This window comes from Oncorhynchus tshawytscha, unplaced genomic scaffold, assembly GCF_018296145.1.
Source record: "Oncorhynchus tshawytscha isolate Ot180627B unplaced genomic scaffold, Otsh_v2.0 Un_contig_135_pilon_pilon, whole genome shotgun sequence".
In the NCBI taxonomy this organism is placed as follows: domain Eukaryota; kingdom Metazoa; phylum Chordata; class Actinopteri; order Salmoniformes; family Salmonidae; genus Oncorhynchus; species Oncorhynchus tshawytscha.
This window is the reverse complement of record NW_024609739.1, coordinates 345,224-365,127: the sequence shown is the minus strand read 5'-3', so window position 1 is coordinate 365,127 and position 19,904 is coordinate 345,224.

The following is a 19,904-nucleotide window of genomic DNA, read 5'->3' as shown; positions in this document are numbered from 1 at the left end:
TTTTGGTCAGGGAGTAGGTCAACCATAGTTTGGTGGGGACCTTCTTATGATGGATAAAGGTCAGCCATTTTGGTCAGGGAGTAGGTCAACCATAGTTTGGTGGGAACCTTCTTATGATGGATAAAGGTCAGCCATTTTGGTCAGGGAGTAGGTCAACCATAGTTTGGTGGGAACCTTCTTATGATGGATAAAGGTCAGCCATTTTGGTCAGGGAGTAGGTCAACCATAGTTTGGTGGGAACCTTCTTATGATGGATAAAGGTCAGCCATTTTGGTCAGGGATAAAGTAGGTCAACCCATAGTTTGGTGGGAACCTTCTTATGATGAATAAAGGTCAGCCATTTTGGTCAGGGAGTAGGTCAACCATAGTTTGGTGGGGACCTTCTTATGATGAATAAAGGTCAGCCATTTTGGTCAGGGAGTAGGTCAACCATAGTTTGGTGGGAACCTTCTTATGATGGATAAAGGTCAGCCATTTTGGTCAGGGAGTAGGTCAACCATAGTTTGCCATGTATCTGCACTGTATTTTTGGTTAGCTAGCCATCCAGTTTTAGAGGAATGAATCCATAAACCTTTCAAATTCACTGCCAACATTCCAACCAAACGATGCAGTCAATCCACAGCTATACATACACTGGCTAGAATCAGTTGATGATGGGACTTAGACAAGTTGTATGGTCTGTGTACATATATTTTAGAGGCTATTTATAGAGAATTGTTATAAACTGTATATATAATTAAATGACTATTTTAGGTTGACAATTTTATAACACTGATATATCACATGCCTTAGTTTGATTTTCATGGATAAGTAAAGTCAGGATTATGCCCCTGCCATTCATTCCAATTAGACTGGTTTGGATTTCTCCCTGACCCATATGGCTGCCATTTTCACCACATTCTGGAACTTTGAGGGTTTGACACAGCCCCTCTATCCATTTAATAGGCTCTTTATGGATGCACCCATGTGATGCACACCTCCTGATGGACTTGCTTTTAACCAATCACCATAGACTTCTCTCCAGTCTACCACAGAAGGCGGAACTTCCTCTCACTCTCTTCCATAAAATGGCCTCACCTGCCTGTTTCTCCCTTTACCTGGATGTGTGTTTGAAATGGAAGTGCTGTGCTCCTCTTCATTTGTTTGACATTTTGTCTATCATGTGTTTCCTGTTTCCAGCCCTATTTGTCCTACTCCATGTTGTAGGCAATTTGATGTTCCTAGTTATGTGCTTACTGTTTCAGATTAACTACCCATCCTTTACCATTTATCCTATTTCATCTAATAAAATATCATCAGCCCAATCGCCTGCGTTTTAATGGACATCCACCACAAGATTCCAGTCCGAGCAGCACCCCCACAGTCCACCAGTTCCAATGCCAGTCAAAATCAAGGAATTTCATTGAAATTAACAATAAGCTGGTTTGACATAGTGTACTATTGAACTGAGAGCCGTCTTGGGAAAAAAAACATGACTGCAACAAACATTCTTGAAAGTGAGCCCACCCCAATAGTTATGATTATTTTGGTTGTTGTAGACACAAAGGTGAAGTGGCAACACTTTACTTGACACACAGTGTCATAACCGGTTATAATATGATCATAACACTCATGACATATTTCGATTTCGATTGAATTTGTCAGTGTTTGAGTTTGGGATGTCCAGACGATATGGGGAAGAAAGGATGGAGATTGTCTAAAAGCCACGGTAAGGAAGAGTTACATAACGACACCATAGGCTTTAACTTTGCACTCTCCTGAACAGGCCCCAGAAGCCAGCAGGTTTCAAGATAAGGAAGAAGCCAGAATGTTTTACAAATGCTTTGGAGTGCATGCCATAAAGCTTTCTCTAGTCTAGGCCATGTGAACATGTATCTAATCACACAAATACAATAAATATAAGAGGATAGACGGTCCATCTACAGCAACGGGGAGAGAAACAGTAAGCATACAGTGTTCTCATCTGAAGTGTCGTAATCACAAGGTAAACCCTCAAACCAATTAAACACCTGCATCAATCAAAGTGTCTTTGTATGGGGGATTTTACACATACATTTGTCATAGGACTTTCCACAAGAAACCCGGACGCAGACCACCAACTCCCCCAGAAACCCAGACTCAAACCACCAAATCCCCCAGAAACCCAGACTCAAACCACCAACTCCCCAGAAACCCAGACTCAAACCACCAACTCCCCAGAAACCCAGACTCAAACCACCAACTCCCCAGAAACCCAGACTCAAACAAACCAACTCCCCAGAAACCCAGACTCAAACAAACCAACTCCCCAGAAACCCAGACTCAAACCATCAACTCCCCCCCCAGAAACCCAGACTCAGACCACCAAGAAACCCAGACTCAGACCACCAACTCCCCAGAAACCCAGACTCAGACCACCATCTCCCCCATACCCAGAAACCCAGACCACCAACTCCCCAGAAGCCCAGACCACCAACTCCCCAGAAACCCAGACCACCAACCCCCCAGAAACCCAGACTCAAACCACCAACCCCCCAGAAACCCAGACTCAGACCACCAACTCCCCCAGAAACACAGACCACCAACTCCCCAGAAACCCAGACTCAGACCACCAACTCCCCAGAAACCCAGACTCAGACCACCAACTCCCCAGAAACCCAGACTCAGACCACCAACTCCCCAGAAACCCAGACTCAGACCACCAACACCCCCAGAAACCCAGAAACCCAGACCCAGACCAACTCCCCCCCCAGAAACCCAGACTCAGACCACCAACTCCCCAGAAACCCAGACTCAGACCACCAACACCCCCGAAACCCAGACGACCAACTCCCCCCCCAGAAACCCAGACTCAGACCACCAACTCCCCAGAAACCCAGACTCAGACCACCAACTCCCCCAGAAACCCAGACTCAGACCACCAACACCCCCAGAAACCCAGACGACCAACTCCCCCCCAGAAACCCAGACTCAGACCACCAACTCCCCAGAAACCCAGACTCAGACCACCAACTCCCCAGAAACCCAGACTCAGACCACCAACACCCCCAGAAACCCAGACTCAGACCACCAACACCCCCAGAAACCCAGACGACCAACTCCCCAGAAACCCAGACTCAGACCACCAACTCCCCCAGAAACCCAGACTCAGACCACCAACTCCCCCAGAAACCCAGACTCAGACCACCAACACCCCCAGAAACCGAGACTCAGACCACCAACAGCCCCAGAAGCAGCAGGCCTGCGCTAGAGACCCACAAAATCAAGGCCATCAACATTTATAGCAAGCTGTTCGAAGGCAGAGTGAGGGTTCGTTCCACACCATAAAACCCTGCAATGAGTCAGCCACATGCTGCAGTCAATCGGTACCAACAATCTGCACTCAATTGAGATAGCTACTGGGCCATTCTGGGTAAGGTATATGGGTCCATACTACAAGAGACCAAGGGCAACGATTGGGGCTATAGACTGGCTTCTGTGGTTAGTGTCGATTCTGTGATTCTTTCTCCTGCTGTTGATTAGACATCAACAATCTCCAGTCAATTGAGATAGATACTGGGTCATTCTAGGTACAGTAATATGGTAGGAAGAAGTAAAGGATAGCGGCTATATACAGTGCCTTGCGAAAGTATTCGGCCCCCTTGAACTTTGCAACCTTTTGCCACATTTTAGGCTTCAAACATAAAGATATAAAACTGTATTTTTTTGTGAAGAATCAACAACAAGTGGGACACAATCATGAAGTGGAACGACATTTATTGGATATTTCAAACTTTTTTAACAAATCAAAAACTGAAAAATTAGGCGTGCAAAATTATTCAGCCCCTTTACTTTCAGTGCAGCAAACTCTCTCCAGAAGTTCAGTGAGGATCTCTGAATGATCCAATGTTGACCTAAATGACTAATGATGATAAATACATTCCACCTGTGTGTAATCAAGTCTCTGTATAAATGCACCTGCACTGTGATAGTCTCAGAGGTCCGTTAAAAGCGCAGAGAGCATCATGAAGAACAAGGAACACACCAGGCAGGTCCGAGATACTGTTGTGAAGAAGTTTAAAGCCGGATTTGGATACAAAAAGATTTCCCAAGCTTTAAACATCCCAAGGAGCACTGTGCAAGCGATGATATTGAAATGGAAGGAGTATCAGACCACTGCAAATCTACCAAGACCTGGCCATCCCTCTAAATTTTCAGCTCATGTAAGGAGAAGACTGATCAGAGATGCAGCCAAGAGGCCCATGATCACTCTGGATGAACTGCAGAGATCTACAGCTGAGGTGGGAGACTCTGTCCATAGGACAACAATCAGTCGTATTATGCACAAATCTGGCCTTTATGGAAGAGTGGCAAGAAGAAAGCCATTTCTTAAAGATATCCATAAAAAGTGTTGTTTAAAGTTTGCCACAAGCCACCTGGGAGACACACCAAACATGTGGAAGAAGGTGCTCTGGTCAGATGAAACCAAAATTGAACTTTTTGGCAACAATGCAAAACGTTATGTTTGGCATAAAAGCAACACAGCTCATCACCCTGAACACAACATCCCCACTGTCAAACATGGTGGTGGCAGCATCATGGTTTGGGCCTGCTTTTCTTCAGCAGGGACAGGTAAGATGGTTAAAATTGATGGGAAGATGGATGGAGCCAAATACAGGACCATTCTGGAAGAAAACCTGATGGAGTCTGCAAAAGACCTGAGACTGGGACGGACATTTGTCTTCCAACAAGACAATGATCCAAAACATAAAGCAAAATCTACAATGGAATGGTTCAAAAATAAACATATCCAGGTGTTAGAATGGCCAAGTCAAAGTCCAGACCTGAATCCAATCGAGAATCTGTGGAAAGAACTGAAAACTGCTGTTCACAAATGCTCTCCATCCAACCTCACTGAGCTCGAGCTGTTTTGCAAGGAGGAATGGGAAAAAATGTCAGTCTCTCGATGTGCATAACTGATAGAGACATACCCCAAGCGACTTACAGCTGTAATCACAGCAAAAGGTGGCGCTACAAAGTATTAACTTAAGGGGGCTGAATAATTTTGCACGCCCAATTTTTCAGTTTTTGATTTGTTAAAAAAGTTTGAAATATCCAATAAATGTCGTTCCACTTCATGATTGTGTCCCACTTGTTGTTGATTCTTCACAAAAAAATACAGTTTTATATCTTTATGTTTGAAGCCTGAAATGTGGCAAAAGGTCGCAAAGTTCAAGGGGGCCGAATACTTTCGCAAGGCACTGTAGGTTCATCACTTTCTGTGTTTATCGCCGATTCTGTCTCCTGAAACGCTTGTGAATAAACATTGTACACTGACTTGGAAGCATGGTGGGCAGTAGCTGGCTTCTCTTACCTCAGATGGGGGAAGATATTATGGGCAGGGTGGAGAGTGGCTGGCTTCTCTTACCTCAGATGGAGGAAGATATTATGGGCAGGGTGGAGAGTGGCTGGCTTCTCTTACCTCAGATGGGGAAGATATTATGGGCAGGGTGGGCAGTGGCTGGCTTCTCTTACCTCAGATGGGGAAGATATTATGGGCAGGGTGGGCAGTGGCTGGCTTCTCTTACCTCAGATGGGGAAGATATTATGGGCAGGGTGCAGAGTGGCTGGCTTCTCTTACCTCAGATGGGGGAAGATATTATGGGCAGGGTGGAGAGTGGCTGGCTTCTCTTACCTCAGATGGGGAAGATATTATGGGCAGGGTGGAGAGTGGCTGGTTTCTCTTACCTCAGATGGGGGAAGATATTATGGGCAGGGTGGACAGTGGCTGGCTTCTCTTACCTCAGATCGGGGAAGATATTATGGGCAGGGTGGAGAGTGGCATAGTGAGTGAAATATTTATCTACATCTCTGGAGGAGGCATAGGGAGGGGGGAGAGGGTTCTCTCTCACTGACTGCACTTTGCTGTCTGCCCTAGTTGTGTGTAAGAGACATTACTACAAAGACATTACTGAGGAAAAAGGAGAGACGGTGAGGGGAGTGAGACGGAGATAGATAGATAGATAGATAGATAGATAGATAGATAGATAGATAGATAGATAGATAGATAGATAGATAGATAGATAGATAGATAGATAGATAGATAGATAGATAGATAGATAGATAGATAGATAGATAGATAGATAGATAGATAGATGTAGGGAGAGAGACAAAGACAAATCTACTGTAGAACATCTGGAAGAGTGAAAGAAGGACAGGGCAGGAAAAGACAAGAGGCAGACGTTCAGTATTTAGGCTATTGAAAGAGCGATGGAGAGAGGGATATCTTCCCTCTGATAGGCGGTGCGACAGGGCCAACGTCCCAGATGGCGTGTGTACCTGGCGGCCATCGACGACTAAACGAGGCAGCTGAGGATATGCGGTTATGTAATGAGATCTCGCATTCATTCATTCACATTCATTCATTAAAACCTGGAAACACGGTTCGCTGAATTATGGACCTCATCCAACGAATAAACCTTCCCGAAAAACACCACCACACAACATCCTGTGTCCATTTCCAGCATATTTACAAACCTGGCAAGGCGCCACTAATTCACACAAAGGATACAGCGGTAGAGCTTTGTGTATTGGGGAGGTAGAGAGAGAACAGGAGAGCTTTGTGTACTGGGGAGGTAGAGAGAGAACAGGAGAGCTTTGTGTACTGGGGAGGTAGAGAGAGAACAGGAGAGCTTTGTGTACTGGGGAGGTAGAGAGAGAACAGGAGAGCTTTGTGTACTGGGGAGGTAGAGAGAGAGAACAGGAGAGCTTTGTGTATTGGGAGGTAGAGAGAGAGAACAGGAGAGCTTTGTGTATTGGGGAGGTAGAGAGAGAGAACAGGAGAGCTTTGTGTACTGGGAGGTAGAGAGAGAGAACAGGAGAGCTTTGTGTATTGGGGAGGTAGAGAGAGAACAGGAGAGCTTTGTGTACTGGGAGGTAGAGAGAGAGACAGGAGAGCTTTGTGTATTGGGGAGGTAGAGAGAGAGAACAGGAGAGCTTTGTGTATTGGGAGGTAGAGAGAGAACAGGAGAGTTTTGTGTACTGGGAGGTAGAGAGAGAGAACAGGAGAGCTTTGTGTACTGGGAGGTAGAGAGAGAACAGGAGAGCTTTGTGTACTGGGGAGGTAGAGAGAGAAACAGGAGAGCTTTGTGTATTGGGGAGGTAGAGAGAGAGAACAGGAGAGCTTTGTGTACTGGGGAGGTAGAGAGAGAACAGGAGAGCTTTGTGTACTGGGGGTAGAGAGAGAGAGAACAGGAGAGCTTTTGTGTACTGGGAGGTAGAGAGAGAACAGGAGAGCTTTGTGTACTGGGAGGTAGAGAGAGAACAGGAGAGCTTTTGTGTATTGGGGAGGTAGAGAGAGAGAACAGGAGAGCTTTGTGTATTGGGGAGATAGAGAGAAACAGGAGAGCTTTGTGTATTGGGGAGGTAGAGAGAGAGAACAGGAGAGCTTTGTGTACTGGGAGGTAGAGAGAGAGAACAGGAGAGCTTTGTGTATTGGGGAGGTAGAGAGAGAGAACAGGAGAGCTTTGTGTACTGGGAGGTAGAGAGAGAGAACAGGAGAGCTTTGTGTACTGGGAGGTAGAGAGAGAACAGGAGAGCTTTGTGTATTGGGGAGGTAGAGAGAGAGAACAGGAGAGCTTTGTGTACTGGGAGGTAGAGAGAGAGAACAGGAGAGCTTTGTGTATTGGGGAGGTAGAGAGAGAACAGGAGAGCTTTGTGTACTGGGAGGTAGAGAGAGAGAACAGGAGAGCTTTGTGTATTGGGGAGGTAGAGAGAGAGAACAGGAGAGCTTTGTGTATTGGGAGGTAGAGAGAGAACAGGAGAGTTTGTGTACTGGGAGGTAGAGAGAGAACAGGAGAGCTTTGTGTACTGGGAGGTAGAGAGAGAACAGGAGAGCTTTGTGTACTGGGGAGGTAGAGAGAGAACAGGAGAATTTTGTGTATTGGGGAGGTAGAGAGAGAGAACAGGAGAGCTTTGTGTACTGGGGAGGTAGAGAGAGAACAGGAGAGCTTTGTGTACTGGGGAGGTAGAGAGAGAACAGGAGAGTTTTGTGTACTGGGAGGTAGAGAGAGAAACAGGAGAGCTTTGTGTACTGGGGAGGTAGAGAGAGAACAGGAGAATTTTGTGTATTGGGGAGGTAGAGAGAGAGAACAGGAGAGCTTTGTGTATTGGGGAGATAGAGAGAGAGAACAGGAGAGCTTTGTGTATTGGGGAGATAGAGAGAGAGAACAGGAGAGCTTTGTGTATTGGGGAGATAGAGAGAGAACAGGAGAGCTTTGTGTACTGGGAGGTAGAGAGAGAGAACAGGAGAGTTTTGTGTATTGGGGAGATAGAGAGAGAACAGGAGAGCTTTGTGTACTGGGAGGTAGAGAGAGAGAACAGGAGAGCTTTGTGTACTGGGAGGTAGAGAGAGAGAACAGGAGAGCTTTGTGTACTGGGAGGTAGAGAGAGAACAGGAGAGCTTTGTGTACTGGGAGGTAGAGAGAGAACAGGAGAGCTTTGTGTATTGGGGAGATAGAGAGAGAACAGGAGAGTTTTGTACTTGGGAGATAGAGAGAGAGAACAGGAGAGCTTTGTGTACTGGGAGGTAGAGAGAGAACAGGAGAGCTTTGTGTACTGGGAGGTAGAGAGAGAACAGGAGAGCTTTGTGTACTGGGAGGTAGAGAGAGAGAACAGGAGAGCTTTGTGTACTGGGAGGGTAGAGAGAGAACAGGAGAGCTTTGTGTATTGGGGAGATAGAGAGAGAGAACAGGAGAGCTTTGTGTATTGGGGAGGTAGAGAGAGAACAGGAGAGCTTTGTGTACTGGGAGGTAGAGAGAGAACAGGAGAGCTTTGTGTACTGGGGAGGTAGAGAGAGAACAGGAGAGTTTTGTGTACTGGGAGGTAGAGAGAGAAACAGGAGAGCTTTGTGTACTGGGGAGGTAGAGAGAGAGAACAGGAGAGTTTTGTGTACTGGGGAGGTAGAGAGAGAACAGGAGAGCTTTGTGTACTGGGGAGATAGAGAGAGAGAACAGGAGAGCTTTGTGTACTGGGGAGGTAGAGAGAGAACAGGAGAATTTTGTGTATTGGGGAGGTAGAGAGAACAGGAGAATTTTGTGTATTGGGGAGGTAGAGAGAGAGAACAGGAGAGCTTTGTGTACTGGGAGATAGAGAGAGAGAACAGGAGAGCTTTGTGTACTGGGGAGGTAGAGAGAGAACAGGAGAATTTTGTGTATTGGGTAGATAGAGAGAGAGAACAGGAGAGCTTTGTGTATTGGGGAGGTAGAGAGAGAACAGGAGAGCTTTGTGTACTGGGAGGTAGAGAGAGAACAGGAGAGCTTTGTGTACTGGGAGATAGAGAGAGAGAACAGGAGAGCTTTGTGTACTGGGGAGGTAGAGAGAGAACAGGATAATTTTGTGTATTGGGGAGGTAGAGAACAGGAGAATTTTGTGTATTGGGGAGGTAGAGAACAGGAGAATTTTGTGTATTGGGGAGGTAGAGAGAGAGAACAGGAGAGCTTTGTGTACTGGGGAGGTAGAGAGAGAACAGGAGAATTTTGTGTATTGGGGAGGTAGAGAACAGGAGAATTTTGTGTATTGAGGTAGAGAGAACAGGAGAATTTTGTGTATTGGGGAGGTAGAGAGAGAACAGGAGAGCTTTGTGTATTGGGGAGGTAGAGAGAGAACAGGAGAATGTTGTGTATTGGGGAGGTAGAGAGAGAACAGGAGAGCTTTGTGTATTGGGGAGATAGAGAGAGAGAACAGGAGAGCTTTGTGTATTGGGGAGGTAGAGAGAGAACAGGAGAGCTTTGTGTACTGGGAGGTAGAGAGAGAACAGGAGAGCTTTGTGTATTGGGAGGTAGAGAGAGAGAACAGGAGAGCTTTGTGTATTGGGGAGGTAGAGAGAGAGAACAGGAGAGCTTTGTGTACTGGGAGGTAGAGAGAGAACAGGAGAGCTTTGTGTACTGGGAGATAGAGAGAGAGAACAGGAGAGCTTTGTGTACTGGGGAGGTAGAGAGAGAACAGGAGAGCTTTGTGTATTGGGGAGATAGAGAGAGAGAACAGGAGAGCTTTGTGTACTGGGGAGGTAGAGAGAACAGGAGAATTTTGTGTATTGGGGAGGTAGAGAGAGAGAACAGGAGAGCTTTGTGTATTGGGGAGGTAGAGAGAGAACAGGAGAATGTTGTGTATTGGGGAGGTAGAGAGAGAGAACAGGAGAGCTTTGTGTATTGGGGAGATAGAGAGAGAGAACAGGAGAGCTTTGTGTATTGGGTAGATAGAGAGAGAGAACAGGAGAGCTTTGTGTATTGGGGAGGTAGAGAGAGAACAGGAGAGCTTTGTGTACTGGGAGGTAGAGAGAGAACAGGAGAGCTTTGTGTACTGGGGAGGTAGAGAGAGAACAGGAGAATTTTGTGTATTGGGGAGGTAGAGAGAGAGAGAACAGGAGAGCTTTGTGTACTGGGGAGGTAGAGAGAGAACAGGAGAATTTTGTGTATTGGGGAGGTAGAGAGAGAACAGGAGAGCTTTGTGTACTGGGAGGTAGAGAGAGAGAACAGGAGAGCTTTGTGTACTGGGGAGGTAGAGAGAGAACAGGAGAATTTTGTGTATTGGGGAGGTAGAGAGAACAGGAGAATTTTGTGTATTGGGGAGGTAGAGAGAGAGAACAGGAGAGCTTTGTGTACTGGGAGATAGAGAGAGAGAACAGGAGAGCTTTGTGTACTGGGGAGGTAGAGAGAGAACAGGAGAATTTTGTGTATTGGGGATAGAGAGAGAGAACAGGAGAGCTTTGTGTATTGGGGAGGTAGAGAGAGAACAGGAGAGCTTTGTGTACTGGGAGGTAGAGAGAGAACAGGAGAGCTTTGTGTACTGGGAGATAGAGAGAGAGAACAGGAGAGCTTTGTGTACTGGGGAGGTAGAGAGAGAACATGAGAATTTTGTGTATTGGGGAGGTAGAGAGAACAGGAGAATTTTGTGTATTGGGGAGGTAGAGAGAACAGGAGAATTTTGTGTATTGGGGAGAGGTAGAGAGAGAAACAGGAGAGCTTTGTGTACTGGGGAGGTAGAGAGAGAACAGGAGAATTTTGTGTATTGGGGAGGTAGAGAGAACAGGAGAATTTTGTGTATTGGGGAGGTAGAGAGAGAGAACAGGAGAGCTTTGTGTATTGGGGAGGTAGAGAGAGAACAGGAGAATGTTGTGTATTGGGGAGGTAGAGAGAGAACAGGAGAGCTTTGTGTATTGGGGAGATAGAGAGAGAGCAGGAGAGCTTTGTGTATTGGGGAGGTAGAGAGAGAACAGGAGAGCTTTGTGTACTGGGAGGTAGAGAGAGAACAGGAGAGAGCTTTGTGTACTGGGAGGTAGAGAGAGAGAACAGGAGAGTTTTGTGTACTGGGAGGTAGAGAGAGAACAGGAGAGCTTTGTGTACTGGGAGGTAGAGAGAGAACAGGAGAGCTTTGTGTATTGGGGAGGTAGAGAGAACAGGAGAGCTTTGTGTACTGGGAGGTAGAGAGAGAAACAGGAGAGCTTTGTGTACTGGGAGATAGAGAGAGAGAACAGGAGAGCTTTGTGTACTGGGAGGTAGAGAGAGAACAGGAGAGCTTTGTGTATTGGGGAGGTAGAGAGAGAACAGGAGAGCTTTGTGTACTGGGAGATAGAGAGAGAACAGGAGAATTTGTGTACTGGGAGGTAGAGGAACAGGAGAGCTTTGTGTACTGGGAGGTAGAGAGAACAGGAGAGCTTTGTGTATTGGGGAGGTAGAGAGAGAACAGGAGAGCTTTGTGTACTGGGGAGGTAGAGAGAGAGAACAGGAGAGCTTTGTGTACTGGGAGATAGAGAGAGAGAACAGGAGAGCTTTGTGTACTGGGAGGTAGAGAGAGAACAGGAGAGCTTTGTGTACTGGGAGGTAGAGAGGAGGAGAGTTTTGTGTACTGGGAGGTAGAGAGAGAACAGGAGAGCTTTGTGTACTGGGAGGTAGAGAGAGAACAGGAGAGCTTTGTGTATTGGGGAGGTAGAGACAGGAGAGCTTTGTGTACTGGGAGGTAGAGAGAGAGAACAGGAGAGCTTTGTGTACTGGGAGATAGAGAGAGTGAACAGGAGAGCTTTGTGTACTGGGAGGTAGAGAGAGAACAGGAGAGCTTTGTGTACTGGGAGGTAGAGAGAGAGAACAGGAGAGCTTTGTGTATTGGGGAGGTAGAGAGAGAACAGGAGAGAACTAGATGTGACCACATTGACAGTCAGGGCAGGCAAAGTGTTTGACGTAATAACAATGTGCTTCATTTGGTAAACTACTGACTGAACACAGTCCAAAACATGTTTTCACTGAGTCATCAACAGCACCTGCTATTTGCAGCTACACACAGTATTTTATTGTAATTAACAAACAATAAAATGCGGAGGAACACACACACGCCCGTGCACACACACACACAGGCACACATGCCCGTGCACATGCACACACACAGGCACACACGTCCTGCATTCATATTAGCTCACAGTTAGTGACATTAGAATTCAACACGCTCACAGCTTGTCTTAGTTCTATCTTGTTATTTCAGTAAACCATTGTTATTGATTACTGCATTGTTGGGGTTAGAGCTGCAAGAAAGACATCTCACTGTACTGGTGCACCTGACATTACAACTTAAATGGTCTGTAGCCGGGTGTTGTGCAACCTGTTCAGACTGGACCTGCTCTGACTGTGATGAGTGTGCCAAGTCCTTGCAGGATGGTGCTGCCTGGCATACACCCACGCACAGACAGGCACAGACACACACACTGTACACAATCTGGCAGCCAGCCACTCTTTCAGAGGGTAGAGGGGATACACTGAGGTGGGCCAGAACAGAACAGGCCAAAAAACATAACAAATTCATCCCTCTCTCTCTGGCCTGATGTCATCCTTCTGCCCCCAGGAAATGACCCTGACCTGCCTGTCTACCTCCAGGGCTGCAGAGTCCTGGCTAAGACAAGAACATGCTCTCTGGCTTTACATAATCAAACCAGCGCCTAGGATTGTGCTCACCAGAAATCACAGCAATGGGACATCCATAGAGATACATCCATGTGTTATACTTGCTTAAGGTCATGTGAGCTTGGGTGTAAGTCTGTTTCTGTATTGGTCAAGATGGCTTTGCCTTGCCAAACAATTGTGTGGTTTGAATACCTGTATACAGAGACAGCCAGGCACTTAGTAACTCTCAACACACTAATTCAGGAAGTAGAGGAACATGTAACTATAGAGAACTAATACAACCCTCATAAGACTAGACCTGCTATGACAGATCTCTAAGCCCAGTCAGATTAGTATTGCAAGAAGCTGTTCTGAACTCCTCAACAGCCACATTAGAGAGGAAAGACCACAGCAGGTGAAGCTGCTTATGTCTCCCGTGACACTGTAAGACAGCAAAAATAGTTTGGACTTATACTTCCATTTACATTCTACTGATCCACACTTGAAATTCACGGCATTCGTTCTTACCTACAGGGACTTCAAAAGTGCATTTAATAAGAGGGAGAATCAACAGCATGAAGTCAAGTTAGTACTCGACTGGTATCGTAAGCATGGACACAACTAGTTATATGCAGCAGCTGGCTACTATAGCAGTGGCCGAATGAAGAGTAGATTTCCAGTATAGGGATACAGGTCATGATGCAACATGTTGGGTGAGAGACAGTATTGCATTGGAGGTTGAGAGGATGCTGTGTGGTCAAAGTAAGTGAGTAGTGGATCTCTCAGCACACTTGGAAAATGGTTGTGGATCACATCCAGCTTTGAAGTCATGAAAGTTAAATGAATAATTAATCCTCCAAAAAAATTACTAACCAACATTTGACATCAAAATTAAGTCCAAGAAAGACCCTGAAAATCACACTGCTCTAAACATGACACGTTATAAACAAAATCACATCACACGTATTACAACACCAACAGGGAAACAGATTTCAGCTTAGCCGCCAATCACTGACCCATTGTCATAGGATACTTCAACCCTCTAATGGTTAAGGTTCAGATTGGGAGTTAGTTAATCTGACCCAGTGTCAGAGGATACTTCAACCCTCTAATGGTTAAGGTTCAGATTGGGAGTTATTTAATCTGATCCTAGATCTGTGTTTAGGGGCAACTTCTCTCCAGAGCAAATACACTGCTCTGAATGTGTCACACTAAGTTTGAGTTGAGCAGCAGAAGCACTACTGGTGGCAGACAGGGAACGTTATGTTAAATGGTGCCAGAGACATCATGCAAGTAAACCCTGCTTTCTTTTCCTCACACGTGTTAAAACACACACTCTTTTGTCTACAAATCACACAAAGTGGAAACCCATTTAGACACCTCAACATCTAACTCATAGTCGTATAATTTTGCACGCCCAATTTTTCAGTTTTTGATTTGTTAAAAAAGTTTGAAATATCCAATAAATGTCGTTCCACTTCATGATTGTGTCCCACTTGTTGTTGATTCTTCAAAAAAAAATACAGTTTTATATCTTTATGTTTGAAGCCTGAAATGTGGCACAAGGTCGCACAGTTCAAGGGGGCCGAATACTTTCGCAAGGCACTGTATATCTCACCATGTGTCTGTTTTTTTATAGGGGGTTGGATAAAAACAGACACATGTTGACACCCTTCCTTCCTTCCAATGAGACAAACCAAGTACCTCCTCTGAGATAACCTACGCCAATTTACACTGCATTTTCATAGCATGTCTCACTCAATCTATTCAAATTGGAGGTGATTGAGGGAGTTCCCCATTCCACCCTGTATGGTTTTAATTGATATTGACTGGCACTTTGTACCTTCAAATGTATATATCATCCCTTTTTACTTCAGCAGATGTCACAAAGTGCTTATTCAGAAACCAGCCTAAAACCCCAAAGAGCAAGCAATTCCTATCTACAGGGGCAAAAGCAGGATCCGCATTTTAAAAATCCTTCTGCTAGCTTTAGGGGACTTTACTTGCTAACATAATGTGATTTATGAGTCATATTAAATCTAAAGGCTTGAGATGTGGTTGAAGAGAAAGAAAATATGTGAAACTGTTAAACTCTCTTAAAGAGATTTACAGAAGCAAACATGAACTCACAGCCCCAACCTTATAATCAGATCACCATAGCAACACAATGTGCCATATCTAGGCCATAACGCTCTTAAAAAAGCATCCGACTGTCAATCTGAAAATAGGGCTTTAAAGCTTGATTAATTTTGTGGCTTCTACTTTACCAGTCACATTTAGACAAATCTGGTTCTTGGGTACAAAACAGATGAAGAGACAGGTTGTTCTGGTTTGAGTGAGTGAGTGTGTGTTCGTGTGTTTGTGTGTTTGAGTGAGTGTGTGTTTGTGTGTTTGAGTGAGTGTGTGTTTGTGTGTTTGTGTGTTTGAGTGAGTGTGTGTTCGTGTGTTTGTGTGTTTGAGTGAGTGTGTGTTTGTGTGTTTGAGTGAGTGTGTGTTTGAGTGAGTGTGTGTTTGTGTGTTTGAGTGAGTGTGTGTTTGTGTTTTGAGTGAGTGTGTGTTTGAGTGAGTGTGTGTTTGTGTTTTGAGTGAGTGTGTTTGTGTGTTTTGAGTGAGTGTTTGTGTGTTTGAGTGAGTGTGTGTTTGTGTGTTTGAGTGAGTGTGTGTTTGTGTGTTTGAGTGTGTTTGAGTGTGTGTTTTGTGTGTTTGTGAGTGTGTTTGAGTGAGTGTGTTTTGTGTGTTTGAGTGAGTGTGTGTTTGTGTGTTTGAGTGAGTGTGTGTTTGTGTGTTTGAGTGAGTGTTTGTGTGTTTGAGTGAGTGTGTTTTGTGTGTTTGAGTGAGTGTGTGTTTGAGTGAGTGTGTTTTAGTGTGTTTGAGTGAGTGTGTTGTGTGTTTGAGTGAGTGTGTGTTTGTGTTTAGTGAGTGTGTTTTTGTGTTTTGAGTGAGTGTGTGTTTGTGTGTTTGAGTGAGTGTGTGTTTGAGTGAGTGTGTGTTTGTGTGTTTGAGTGAGTGTGTGTTTGTGTTTTGAGTGAGTGTGTGTGTTTTGTGTGTTTGAGTGAGTGTGTGTTTGTGTGTTTAGTGAAGTGTTTGTGTGTTTGAGTGAGTGTGTGTTTATATGTTTTAGTGAAAAGTGTTTGTGTGTTTGAGTAGTGTGTGTTTGTGTTTTGAGTGTGTGTTTGTGTGTTTGAGTGAGTGAGTGTGTTTATGTGTTTAGTGAGTGTTTGTGTGTTTTGAGTGAGTTTGTGTGTTTGAGTGAGTGTGTGTTTGTGTTTTGTGTGTTTGTGTGTTTGAGTGAGTGTGTGTTTGTGTGTTTGAGTGAGTGTTTGTTTGTGTGTTTGAGTGAGTGTTTGTGTGTTTGAGTGAGTGTGTGTTTATGTGTTTAGTGAGTGTTTGTGTGTTTAGTGAGTGTGTGTTTATGTGTTAGTGAGTGTGTTTGTGTGTTTGAGTGAGTGTGTTTTGTGTTTGAGTGAGTAGTGTTTGAGTGAGTTTGTGTGTTTGAGTGAGTGTATGTTTGTGTGTTTGAGTGAGTGTGTGTTTGTGTGTTTGAGTGTTTTGTGTGTTTGAGTGAGTTTGTGTGTTTTAGTGAGTGTGTGTTTTTGTGTGTTGTTTGTGTTTTGAGTGAGTGTGTGTTTGAGTGTGTTTTGAGTGAGTGTGTGTTTGTGTGTTTGAGTGAGTGTGTGTTTGTGTGTTTAGTGAGTGTGTGTTTGTGTGTTTGAGTGAGTGTGTGTTTGTGTGTTTGAGTGAGTGTGTGTTTAGTGTTTGAGTGAGTGTGTTTTGTGTGAGTGTGTGTTTGTGTGTTTGAGTGAGTGTGTGTTTGTTTGTTTGAGTGAGTGTGTGTTTGTGTGTTTAGTGAGTGTGTGTTTGTGTGTTTGAGTGAGTGTTTGTGTGTTTGAGTGAGTGTGTGTTTGTGTGTTTGAGTGAGTGTTTGTGTGTTTGAGTGAGTGTGTGTTTGTGTGTTTGAGTGAGAGTGTTTGTGTGTTTGAGTGAGTGTGTGTTTGTGTGTTTGTGTGTTTGAGTGAGTGTGTGTTTGTGTGTTTGAGTGAGTGTTTGTGTTTTGAGTGAGTGTGTGTTTGTGTGTTTGAGTGAGTGTGTGTTTGAGTGAGTGTGTGTTTGTGTTTGAGTGAGTGTGTGTGTTTGAGTGAGTGTGTGTTTGTGTGTTTGAGTGAGTGTGTGTTTGTGTGTTTGAGTGAGTGTGTGTTTGTGTGTTTGAGTGAGTGTGTGTTTGTGTGTTTGAGTGAGTGTGTGTTTGTGTGTTTGAGTGTGTGTTTGTGTGTTTGAGTGTGTGTTTGTGTGTTTGAGTGAGTGTGTGTTTGTGTGTTTAGTGAGTGTTTGTTTGTGTTTGAGTGAGTGTGTGTTTGTGTGTTTAGTGAGTGTTTTTGTTTGAGTGTTTTGTGTTTGAGTGTGTGTTTGTGTGTTTGAGTGAGTGTTTGTGTTTTGAGTGAGTGTGTTTTATGTGTTTGAGTGAGTGTGTTTTTATGTGTTTGAGTGAGTGTTTGTGTGTTTGAGTGAGTGTGTGTTTGTGTGTTTGAGTGTTTTAGTAGTGTGTTTTGTGTGTTTAGTGAGTGTTTGTTTTTGTGTTTAGTGAGTGTTTTGTGTGTTTGAGTGAGTGTGTTTTGTGTGTTTGAGTGAGTGTTTGTGTGTTTAGTGAGTGTGTGTTTATGTGTTTGAGTAGTGTGTTTTTGTGTTTGAGTGAGTGTGTGTTTGTGTGTTTGAGTGAGTGTGTGTTTGTGTGTTTAGTGAGTGTATGTTTATGTGTTTGAGTGAAGTGTGTTTGTGTGTTTGAGTGTTTTGTGTGTTTTGTGTTTGAGTTTGTGTGTTTAGTTTGTGTGTTTGAGTGTTTGAGTGAGTGTGTGTTTGTGTGTTTGAGTGAGTGTGTGTTTGTGTGTTTGAGTGAGTGTGTGTTTGTGTGTTTAGTGAGTGTGTTTTGTTTTTGAGTGAGTGTTTGTGTGTTTGAGTGAGTGTGTGTTTGTGTGTTTGAGTGAGTGTGTTTTGTGTGTTTGAGTGAGTGTGTGTTTAGTAAGTGAGTGTGTTTGTGTGTTTAGTGAGTGTGTGTTTATGTGTTTGAGTGAGTGTTTTGTGTGTTTGAGTGAGTGTGTTTTGTGTGTTTAGTGAGTGTGTGTTTATGTTTAGTGAGTGTGTTTTGTGTGTTTAGTAGTGTTTTGTGTGTTTAGTGAGTTTGTGTGTTTGAGTGAAGTGTGTGTTTAGTGTGTTTGTTTGTGTTTAGTGAGTGTGTTTTGTGTGTTTGAGTGAGTGTTTGTTTGTGTGTTTGAGTGAGTGTTTTGTGTGTTTGAGTGAGTGTGTGTTTATGTGTTTGAGTGAGTGTTTTTGTGTGTTTGTTTGTGTGTTTGAGTGTGTGTTTATGTGTTTGTGTTTGTGTGTTTGTGTTTGTGTGTTTTGAGTGAGTGTGTGTTTGTGTGTTTAGTGAGTGTGTGTTTGTGTGTTTGTTTGAGTGAGTGTGTGTTTGTGTGTTTAGTGAGTGTATGTTTGTGTGTTTAGTGAGTGTGTGTTTGTGTGTTTGAGTGTTTGTGTGTTTGAGTGAGTTGTGTTTGTGTTTTGTGTGTTTGTGTGTTTGAGTGAGTGTGTGTTTTGTGTTTAGTGAGTGTGTGTTTGTGTGTTTAGTGAGTGTGTGTTTGTGTGTTTAGTGAGTGTGTGTTTGAGTGAATGTGTTTTTGAGTGAGTGTGTGTTTGTGTGTTTAGTGAGTGTTGTTTGAGTTTGTGTTTTGAGTGAGTGTGTGTTTTGTGTTTTAGTGAGTGTGTTTTGTGTGTTTAGTGAGTGTGTTTTAATGTTTGAGTGAGTGTTTGTGTGTTTGAGTGATTGTGTTTATTTTGAATATGTTTATGTGTTTGAGTGAGTGTGTGTTTATGTGTTTAGTGTTTGAGTGTGTGTTTGTGTGTTTGAGTGAGTGTGTGTTTGTGTGTTTGAGTGAGTGTGTGTTTTGTGTGTTTTGTGTGAGTGTGTGTTTGTGTGTTTGAGTGAAGTGTGTGTTTGTGTGTTTAGTGAGTGTGTGTTTTTGTGTGTTTAGTGAGTGTGTGTTTGTGTGTTTAGTGAGTGTGTGTTTGTGTGTTTGAGTGAGTGTGTGTTTGTGTGTTTGAGTGAGTGTGTGTTTGTGTGTTTGTTGTTTGAGTGAGTGTGTTTGTGTGTTTAGTGAGTGTTTGTTTGTGTGTTTGAGTGAGTGTGTGTTTTAGTGTTTGAGTGAGTGTGTGTTTGTGTGTTTTGATGTTTAGTTTGAGTAGTGTGTTTTGAGTGAGTGTGTGTTTGTGTGTTTGAGTGTGTGTGTGTTTGTGTGTTTGAGTGAGTGTGTGTTTGTGTGTTTAGTGAGTGTGTGTTTGTGTGTTTGAAGTGAGTGTGTGTTTGTGTGTTTGAGTGAGTGTGTGTTTGTGTGTTTGAGTGAAGTGTTGTTTTGTGTTTTAGTGAGTGTGTTTTGTGTGTTTGAGTGAGTGTGTGTTTGTGTGTTTTGAGTGAGTGTGTGTTTGAGTTTGTGTGTTTAGTGAGTGTGTGTTTGAGTGTGTGTTTGAATGTTTGTGTGTTTAGTGAGTGTTGTTTGTGTGTTTGAGTGAGTGTTAGTTTGTGTGTTTGAGTGTGTTTGTTTTTGTGTTTGAGTGAGTGTTGTTTGTGTGTTTGAGTGAGTGTGTGTGTTTGAGTGTGTGTTTGTGTGTTTTGAGTGAGTGTGTGTTTGTGTGTTTGTGTGTGAGTGTGTGTTTGTGTGTTTAGTGAGTGTGTGTTTGTGTGTTTGAGTGAGTGTGTGTTTTGAGTGTGTGTTTTGTGTGAGTGTGTGTTTGTGTGTTTAGTGAGTGTGTGTTTGTAGTGTGTTTGAGTGAGTGTGTGTTTGTGTGTTTGAGTGAGTGTGTGTTTTATGTGTTTGTTTAGTGTGTTTGTGTGTTTGAGTGAGTGTGTATTTGTGTGTTTGAGTGAGTGTAATATTTAATGTGTTTGAGTGAGTGTGTTTGTGTTTTGAGTGTTTGAGTGAGTGTGTGTTTGTGTGTTTGAGTGAGTTTTTTGTGTGTTTAGTGAGTGTGTGTTTT